This window comes from Anolis sagrei, chromosome 6 (genome assembly GCF_037176765.1).
Source record: "Anolis sagrei isolate rAnoSag1 chromosome 6, rAnoSag1.mat, whole genome shotgun sequence".
Classification (NCBI taxonomy): Eukaryota; Metazoa; Chordata; class Lepidosauria; order Squamata; family Dactyloidae; genus Anolis; species Anolis sagrei.
The window spans coordinates 77,216,366-77,226,743 of NC_090026.1; the positions used below are offsets into that span (position 1 = coordinate 77,216,366).

The following is a 10,378-nucleotide window of genomic DNA, read 5'->3' on the forward strand; positions in this document are numbered from 1 at the left end:
TTTATATAGATTATATATTAATTAATGTATAGTATATATGTTTCTTTATTGTATAAATGAGGTTTGGAATTTTTCCCTTTACATTATGTACTACAGTTGATTTTTTTATAGCTGCTCCATGTGGTTCATCACAAACATCATTGCCAACATATTTTACTTTCTTAAGGAGAAACTTATCAATTTCAATAGTCATTATTGCAACTCAATCAACAAATTGTGCTAATTATAAAAGTTATAACAGTACATACACTTGAACAGCACCAATTTTTGTTGGTCGGATCTAGGGAGAAGTTTTCACACAACATTAACTTGGGACTTACAGGTGACACACTAATGTGTCCCAACACACAGTTTGGGAAGCTATGCACTAGAGGGTTGCTACAGAGATCTATATCACCCAGGTGTAATCAGTACCTGAGGGATAGAGAAACTACTGCTGTGTATTTCAGGGCTTGAGGAGCTTCAGCCCCCCCCCCCCCAAATTCTCATGGTGGTCCGCGAGAAGGCCTTATTGGTGCATTATTTGAACTGATATGTTTATTCATAACATGATCTGATCACCATACTCAATATATCCCATAAGCATGGGGATATTAGGGTAACGATACAAAAGGTTTGCTAGGGTTAGACCCTCTTTCGCTCAGACTCAGCCCCCCCCCCCCCGAATCAAACTCAGCCCCCCCCACCCCGGAAATGAAATCCTGGCTACGGGCCTGGGTCTGAGCCTAGACATTGTGTGAGTTGAGGTCCAAAATACCCAGAGGGCTGAAGTTTGCTCATGCCTGTGATAGAACCAATCCTACAACTGCAAAACCAACAGATGCTTTAATTAATAAATACCATTACAAAATGCAAACCCAGGCAACTCCAGGTGCATATGCTAATAATATACAAGTGTCATTTCACTAATATACCGTAGTATAACTCTTGTTTGAAAAGGAAAAAGGAGATATTTGTTCTGACATATTTTTTTAAAAAATGAAATAAATTACAAATAAATCCATTCAAGAGTGAGAATTAAATGTTACAATGACAGTTACAATCTTAGAATTACCAGAAATTAATCTGCAACAGCAAAATATCATTTGAGTTAAAAAAGAAAAACGTAGAATTAAAACTGCAGCCTTATGACATACTTGAGCTTGGAAACCCCCAAAACCGATCCCAAGTCTTGGGGAAGAAGGTGGTGTACAAATTAAGTGATTGATTGAATTTTCACATTCGACTCACAGTTCAGTTCTCTAGGATTTTGGCTAAAGTATGGCACTTCTTACTTTAGGGGATTGTTTTGGTTTGTTAGGGCTGGAAGATTATAGTGTTTAAGACACATGACGCAATCTTTTTCTAAAAAATAGTTTGCTTCAGATGAATTGGCTTAAGGGGTTTCTGGGTTTACCAACCTTCACCACAATTTCCCTTTCCCCTCTTCCACAAAAAAAAAAAAAAACAAATAAAAAAACCCTCGAAACATTTCTTCAGAAAAAACAAGGACTATCTCTCTTTCATTAAAATATGACTATCTCAGATGTCACAATTTCCAAAGAAGCACCCATCTCCAAGTTTTGGAATCTAATTACAAAATACCCACCATCTGAGTGCCAAATTGTTGATCGGATTATTAAAACTTCAATCTGGAAAGGGTTTTTAGGTAGCATTGTAACATAACTATCATTATCATAGGTGACCACTTGTGGCCAAATATGGTTGTCTTTGAAAGGTCGAATACAATTGTATTGGCAGTGGATTTGTAAATGACTGTGAAGTCCTATTCTGGATCCACATGGTCTTTTACATTGAGAACATGTATTTCCAGAGTGCAGGTGGTCCTGACAAGGGTTTGCTTGATGCACCTTCTCTTGGCACATTTCTTCTTTTTGCCCTTTATTCGTGCCTCTTCAAAATCCACAGTAATGTTGGTAACAGCGGACTTCGATTTACAATGCCCAAGGCCAAGGATTTCCAGTTCTCAGTGTTTCTACCACATAACATAAATATATCACATAAATGAATTGGTTTTTTAAAAAATATCATGTCAGCAGGGAATTGAGAATACAGTTGTAATGTATAGAAAACTACAAATACAGTTGTAATGTATAGAAAACTACAAATGTTATAGAAAACTACAAATAAAGTTAATTTGTCATTATACTAAATTTCCTTTGACCAGAAGCTGGACACTTCATTGTGCAGGGGGGGTAGAGCTCAGACCACAATATAGTAAGTGGTCTGTGGTCTACTCTTCTCCACACTCACATGTCATGGACTTCACTTTGTAGCCCCATTTCTTAAGGTTAGCTCTGTATTTCATAGTGCCAGAACACCGCCTGTTCAGCTCCTTCCAAGTGGTCAAGTCTTCTGTGTGCCCAGGAGCAGGTGCGGCTCAACCCATTACTCAAAGTAAGCATTTGCAGTATAGTTGATTTTTCCCAGGGGCGCTCTTGAGGATGCTCTTGGGGGAAAATAGACCTTGACATATGCGAGTTGTAGTTACTGGGATGTATAGTTCACCTACAATCAAAGAGCATTCTGAACTCCACCAATGATGGAATTGAACCAAATATGGCACACAGAACCCTAAGATGAACAGAAAATATATATCAGTGATTTTGGGGGGGGGGGGGAATACTGTTTGCTTACCAAATTACCAAGGACCTGCCTAGGAAGTAGTTTGTCATCTGTTATCAGCCACTGATTGAAATTCTGGGTTTTAACCTGCCACTTTTGGACTCTCACTTGCTGAGGTGTTTCTGTAGATCTTAGGAAGCTATTTCTTGATTTAAGGCATTGGCTCACTGTTGGTATCTGAACAGAGGATGGGCCAGAGATGTCACTGCCTTGGTCCTTTCATTTCAGGCTACTACTTCCCAATGGATGTCAGGTGGTGAAGGAGCAGCTAAACAGTATAATACTCCAGCAATGTGGGGCGTAGATATCCTGTGATAATGCAGCATGTCTCATGAAGAGCCACATCCATTGTTTTAACGTAGTGAGATGTATTCCACACTAGCCATGCGTATTCAGCAGGAGAGAAGCAAAGCATAAAGGCCGATGTCTTCACTGTGTCTGGTTGTGATCCCCAGGTTGTGCCAGTCAGCTTTTGTATGATATTATTTCTATTATTTCATCTATATTATATTTTACCAATTAATTTGTAAAAACACCCTTCTTATAACAAATATAATTAAATTGGATCTTTAAAATATTAGTGTTAATGTGCCTTCCTTTCTCTTTGATTTTGTCATTTCTGGAACAGGGTTGGAGTTGTTTAGCTACAATGAAACATTAAACCATGCAAGGAAACAGAAAGGAGCCTATTATACAGTCAGCTCTTGGTATCGCTGGGGTTTGCTTCCTGAACCCCCATAGATACCAGTATTAATGGAATTTGTGAATACAGAGGATTGACTGCAGTATATAAAAATTGGCCATTCCCAAATAACTATTTATCGAATTCTTATTTCCTATTGTTTCGCACTTCCATTGACCTTGGATGAAAAGAGTAGATATTTGTGAAGTTCCTAGTCCCATTGCTACTGAAGTTTGCACATATTGGGAAAGATAAATGTTGGAATAAGTCCTTTATTTGTAGGAGAAACCTGGTTAGTTTAAGCTGGTAAGAAACAATTCCAGCACTTAGACAGTTTGCAGAATGGGGTTTGTTTTGGAGCATACCTTTTCCATAAAGAAAACACTGTTTTTCCTAACAAAGCAACTCCTGACAAATGGCAATAAATTCGCTCAGTAACTTATCAATGGAATTAATTTTAAAATGAATTTATTTTAGAATCAATGATTATTTGTTTCAAGGAAAGTTTGATAAATTTTAATTAAGAAATAAATATGACATTTTAAAATTGAATGAAACAACACATTTAGTAAAATTGATTTCCCCTTTTTTGTAAAAATATAAAAATACACATGCATCTTCTTCTCGATTACAGATTTGATACAGGTCAGAATTATATTTGTTGCATTTCTTATCTCACTTGATATGTGTTCCTTAAATTCAGAGAATTCTACATTTCTTTAAAAAAAATTACATCATACGATGATGCTTCAACTTCCTTTTTGAAAACAAGAAAAAACTCTATGACCTGTCATCCCAGAAATCATATAAAAGGGAGAACATTCCTTCAGCCTATTTACCAAAACCTGGTGCACAGAGCAGCTGCTTTCTCGAATCTCATAGGAGCAAAAACAAAAAGCATCATGAGCACGAATGCTGGTAAGTACATGAGAAAAGGGTTTGTTCTGTTTTATTTGATTTTCCCATCATTGGTCCTATTTGATAGCATGGGGTAGAAATGCACAGAATGTAGTTAAAGCAATGTTTTCCTCTTGAAATTTCTCCTTCGTAAACTAGTTGCCTAATTGGATGGAACCTTGAATGAAGTGTTCTCCAGATGTTCCTCCCTCTGTTTCCTTAAGTCTCCAAAATTTACCATGTAATGGATGAGGACAGGTAGCAATACTTCAAGCAGGCACTTTTAGCTACCTACTGTTCCTTCAGCCTAGCAGTGTAGTCCTGAGAGAAGAAACTACCATGTTATTTGTACCAAAACATCTCATCCCACTAGGTATATCAGGCATGGGCAAACTTCAGCCCTCCAGATGTTTTGGACTGCAACTTCCACAATTCCTAACAGCCAGTAGGAGTTGAAGTCCAAAACACCTGGAGGGCCCAAGTTTGCCCATGCCTGGTGTATATCCTTCTTGGTGCGCAGAGATAAGTAAAGGACAACCTTGGGGTTGCATGTGGCACCCCCCCCCCAAAAAAAATGGCATTTCAAAAGATATTGTTACCAAGTGTCATTCTTCCATTGACAAGGTTTGTGACTGGTTCATTCTTCATTTCATATGATCCCGATCTTGGAATTGTGTCCAAAGTATTTATGTAAATAGATGTGAATATAGACACCTATAGACATTACTGTCCTAGCACTTAACTTGCCTTTGTTGTTTTTTGTTGCGTGCCTTCACGTTAATTTTGAGTTATTGGCAAGATTTCTTCAAGGTCAGCCAATGAGTCTCCATAATTGAGAAGGCTTCAAAACCTGGTCTCCAAATTCTCAGACCAGAGCTCTCACTGTCTACTACTATATAATGCCTGGTTTACAATGACAAAAAATCCCCCAAAGTCTTACCAAAGCTTAGGGAAAAAAATGGTCAAGAACATAGCGGATATGAAATTGCAAAAATACTTTAATTTTTGGATTGCAGTAACTTGTAGAAGTTATTAAAAGAGAAATGAGAATCATGTGGACTACCAGATGTTGTTTGGTTGTGTGTGCTAGCAGCCCTAGACAGCATGGCCAAGGATGAGAAACTCTGGGAACTGTAGTTCAGCAACTCCTAGGATTGCCCACTCCTACATTGGTACTTCTGTATAACAAATATCCCGAGGCCTCCAATGCCAGAATCTTAAGACCAATTACTAGGAATATTAGTGGTGACACAAACACATAACTCAAGATTATGATCATGTCTTCTTTGAGATAATTCCTAAGATCTCATTCACTGACCCTTTGTGCAGCATCCTCAATAAATACCCAATGCAACTGTCAATCAAGGAAGCAGACTTGCTAGGTGTCCTTTATTGTAAGAGATATATCTCATGAAAAATTTGGAAACTTGATCGATTTATTGTTTGTCTGTTCTTATGGTATTGAATGTTTACCACATTTTGTTACCTCAGGGAGATATGTCAGGTTACAAAGATATTATTATTATTATTATTATTATTATTATTATTATTATTATTATTATTCGTTAATTCCTTATAGGACTTGCAGGTTTCCTTTAGTACAATAAATTCCTCCTATTTGAGGTTTTGGAAGCTTTTCCTTTCATACACGCTAAAGAAGATGCCAAAATATCCTATATTCGAGGAGTGTACATCCTTCATAAAATCTGAAATGTATTTTATACATCTGCAAAACATACAACATACAAGAAATTGATTTATCAGGCTTTTTAAAAGAATCAGATGTATAAATCACAGAATTACTTGTTTCCCCTTATAGCTTAATGTGGTTTCTTAAACAAAATTAATATACAAACGGCATAAGTCACAGAGGTTTCTGAGGAAATAGAAGCATCCTAAGTGGAGAACAGGGTTCAAATTCTCAGTCAGGCATGAAAAGCCACTGGATGACTTTAGGCAAGTTATGTACTCATTGCCTCAGAAAACCCCATGAGATTTTGTTTTAGGGTTGTGATTAATCAGAAGCAATTTGGAGGCACACAACAACAACAAATGTAACAAAGCAGAAATATTCAAAAGGACAAAGGCATTGTACATTAAACATTAATTCAGAATTATATGTAATGATGCAATTGAGTGTATAGCCACAATGAAACAATAAACCACAATAGTAAATGGAGCAGATAAAACCTAAAAATATATCACCTGGAATGCTTGGGTGGATAAAGAAGTATTGTCGGTTGTCAAGGCAGTGATAATGGTGCTACCATGACATTCAGTCTGGAGAGGGCCTTCCATAACTGGGACACCTTCTTTCTGTTCAACTCATAAAGAAGTCATCAAAAATGAAATTAGCTAATTTTCTTTAAGTATAAGTTAGTTAATAAGGAGAGACAATGGGTTAAACCCTTGTGCTGGCAGGATTGAAGACTGACAGATCGGAGGTTCGAATCCAAGGAGAGTGCGGATGAGCTCCCTCTGTCAGCTCCAGATCCCCATGTGGAGACATGAGAGAAGCTTCCCACAAGGATGGTAAAACATCAAAACATCCGGGCATCCCCTGGGCAACATCCTTGCAGACAGCCAATTCTCTCACACCAGAAGCGACTTGCAGTTTCTCAAGTCACTCCTAACACACACACAAAGTTAATATGGAAATACCCAGATTCCCGGAAAGAATCTAATCCATCTAGGGCTTCAAAGCTAACTATTAGTATTTTGAATTAGGATTTAAAAGAAACTGGTACTACTACATTTCAATTTGTGGAGATCCAGGGCTAAAGAATTGTGTCAAAGAGCCACCACAGGAGATGGACTAGCCATAGCTCATCACAGCACTCTGAACTATAGGCACAACTTCAGTATTTAGTGAGAAAAACATAGCCAGGAGAAAATGCACTTTCTAGAATGCAAAGTATTTCAGCACCAACACTTCCTTTCTCACAGGATTCAATTCAGTTCATGTATGTTTGATTGAATCCTGTGAGAAGGGAAGTGTCGTAGTGCTGAAATTGTTTGCATTCTAGAAAGTGTTGCATCCTGAGAAAACCCATGTTTTCTCCTTTTCACAGAATTCAGTTCAGTTCATGTATGCCTAGTGGAGCCCCTGGTGGCGCAATGGGTTAAATCCTTGTATCGAGAGGTTGGTGGTTCGAATCAGGAGAGAGCGTGGATGAGCTCCCTCTGTCAGCTCTGGCTCCCCATGCAAGGACATGAGAGAAGCCTCCATGGGCAATCTGGGCAACGTCCTTGCAGGCGGCCAATTCTCTCAGACCAAATGTGACTTGCAGTTTCTCAAGTCACTCCTGACACAGAAAAAAAATGCTTAGTGTAGCTGTGTTAATTTTGTAAAAAATATTTCTGGTTCAAACTGCAGTGGACAAAAAGAAAGTGGCAGAGAAAAGTAAAGAGTTAACTCTTGTGCCTAGAAAACCTGGTTAAATAACAACAAAGTTATGAAGTGTGGGGAAAAGCATTTTTTAAACTTAAGCTGTTCAAATAAATATGAATTTTCAAAATCTAGCTACAGCTTGTCTTTTACCTCTTAAAACCATCCTTTAATTTACTTTGAGACGTGAATACTGGAAGAGAAGGCTAACTATATTTGCTCTCATTTCCAGAGAGTTCTCTGAAGGTTGTTGGAATTGACATCTGTAAAGCCGAAAATGCTTCCCTCCATCATACTGATAAGTTTAAGAATAAGAACTTGGTTGTGCGACGTGGAGAGGAGTTTAAGTTGAAGATAACATTCAGCAGGGAGCTGAAAGACAATGAGGAAATCACCCTGAAACTCAGCATTGGTAAGCAAGCATGAATTAAAATAAGTCTTGGAATACTAGTTCAATTATTCCTTAATATGGAATCAGAAAACACAAAGAGTTGTAAAAAGAACATATTGTACAAGCTCAAGAAAATTCATGGAGATTCTTTTAATTTTCAGAATGATTTAATCTGAACTTTAAGGGAGCTGACCAATGTGCTGAACTTATTGTGTGGGTGAATGGGCTTCAGAACTCTGGATAGTTCCCTCAAATCATAGTGGATTCACTGACTTGGAAGGAACCAGCTGCTGCTGTTGCAGATTTTCCACTATTTCCTCCTCAACATCTTTACTGCACTCTATTATTGCTCCTCCTCCTCCTCCTCCTCCTCCTCCTCCTCCTCCTCCTCCTCCTCCTCCTTCTTCTTCACAGATGCTTCACTCCTATGCTTTTCCAACTACATCTCCCTTTTTTGCATCCTTCCTTAGTACCAGCATTCTTGTTTTTAAAAAAGAAATCAGAAGCACACCATTTGCGGATCAGTCTTTTTTCCTCTCCAGTTGTCAATCTGTCCATTTTACATAGTTCACTGTCAGAGGCCCTCAGGGAAGGAGTTGCCCATCATGTTCCCTCAAATCATACAGCATTTTCAAGTAAAATAAAGACTGTTTTTAAACTGCAAGGATATTTACCACTCTGGTTTTTATCTTGTGCTTTTTCAGTATTCGTATTATTTATGTTTTGGCTCTACACTTAGTTTTGAGCATATTTAAAAATATTATCTTTTATGTTTTTAATCATGTGCTTATATGTGCTCTACCTCATATTGGTTTTAATTTTTGAGTCTCAGTGTGGAGAAAGCAGAAGATAAATCTGGGGTAGGCAAAGCATAGCATTGAGGCCAACGCTTCTCAATGTTGGGCCTCTGAGGAGGTCATGAGGGAGTATCAGAGGGGTCATCAAAGACCATCAGAGAACACAGTATTTTCTGATGGTCCTGGGGATTCTGTGTGGGAAGTTTGGCCCAATTCTATAGCTGGTGGGATTCAAAATGCTCTTTGATTATAGGTGAACTATAAATCCCAGCAACTAAAACTCCCAAATGTCAAGGTCTATTTCCCTCAAGCTCCACCAGTGTTCACATTTGGGCATATTGAGTATTCATGCCAAGTTTGGTCCAGATCCATCATTGTTTGAGCCAATGCTCACAAACCCTTCCAGTAGTTTCTGTTGGTCAAGTTTAGATCAATTCCATCATTGGTGGAGTTCAGAATGCTCTTTGATTGTAGGCGAACTTTAAATCCCAGCAACTAGAACTCCCAAGTGACAAAATCAATGCCCCCTCCCAACCCCATCAGTATTCAAATTTGAGTGTATCAGGTATTCGTGCCAAATTTGGTCCAGTGAATGAAAATACATCCTGCATATCAGCTATTTACATTATGATTCATAATATAAAAATTACAGTTATGAAACAGCAACAAAAATAATTTTATGGTTGGGGGTCACCACAACATGAGGAACTTTATTAAGGGGTTGCGGCATGAGAGAGATTGAGAACCTTCTTTAGGCCCTCAGTACTCACCTCGGACTAGGTCAAAAAATCTCCAAATGTCCTTTACAATTTGTGTGCCGCGTTTTCATAGCAACAGTTTTATAATTAATTTATATTAAGTGAATCTTAATTCACCACTCAAGACAAGTATTGAAGGGAGGGGTTTAAAAATCATGTTATCATTTTATTCTCTCTTGTGTTTTTATTAATATTACAATTTATAAATGTGTAACAGGTGATAAGCCTCAGTCATCTGATGGGACACTTTTATACTTGAACACAAAGTCTGGAAAGAAGGACCAGGGATGGTATGCTAAGGATTCTACAGCTAAAGGAAAGGAGGTAAATACATTTGGGTTGCTCTACACTAAAAGATCCACTTTAAAAAACTTGTTGATTTAGATAGCTGTCATAAAAGATGCTTTTTCTTGTTGGATATGTCAAGTGTCCATCACTGTGAGTCTTTCCATATATTCCTTTTGTATCACTTTAACTATGCCAAGAAAGGAATCTGTGCCCGAGGGACTGGGAATCAAAATGTCCAGTGGTTATTTATTTATTTATTTATTACAGTTGCTTATACCCCGCCCTTCTCACCCGGGTTATGTTAATCCCACAAACAAACATTACATTTTTATTTATATAGATTGGTGACAGTACTTGTAAGTCCCAGGAAGGCAGAATTTAGAGAGGGGGGCTTTTATGTGTCCAGAAGAAAGGGGGTGCAAGGCAGGCTTCAGTGCTAGTGTTGGCAGATGCTGAATGAAGTCTTGTCCTTAAAAGTCCAAGAAATAGTATTGAAGCATCTTCATATTTTACAAATATAGTACTAACTGTAATGGTTCTATCCTATGGAAC

The 10,378-nt window shown here is 38.0% G+C and overlaps 1 long non-coding RNA gene across 1 annotated transcript; it reads left to right on the top strand.

Annotated features, from left to right (window-relative positions):
* Window positions 1-4,139: 4,139 nt before the first annotated feature.
* LOC137097385 (uncharacterized) lies at window positions 4,140-9,856 on the top strand. The gene is made up of 3 exons (XR_010910185.1): window positions 4,140-4,225; window positions 7,825-8,004; window positions 9,756-9,856. It is a non-coding gene; the product is annotated as an uncharacterized lncRNA (long non-coding RNA).
* Window positions 9,857-10,378: the final 522 nt, after the last annotated feature.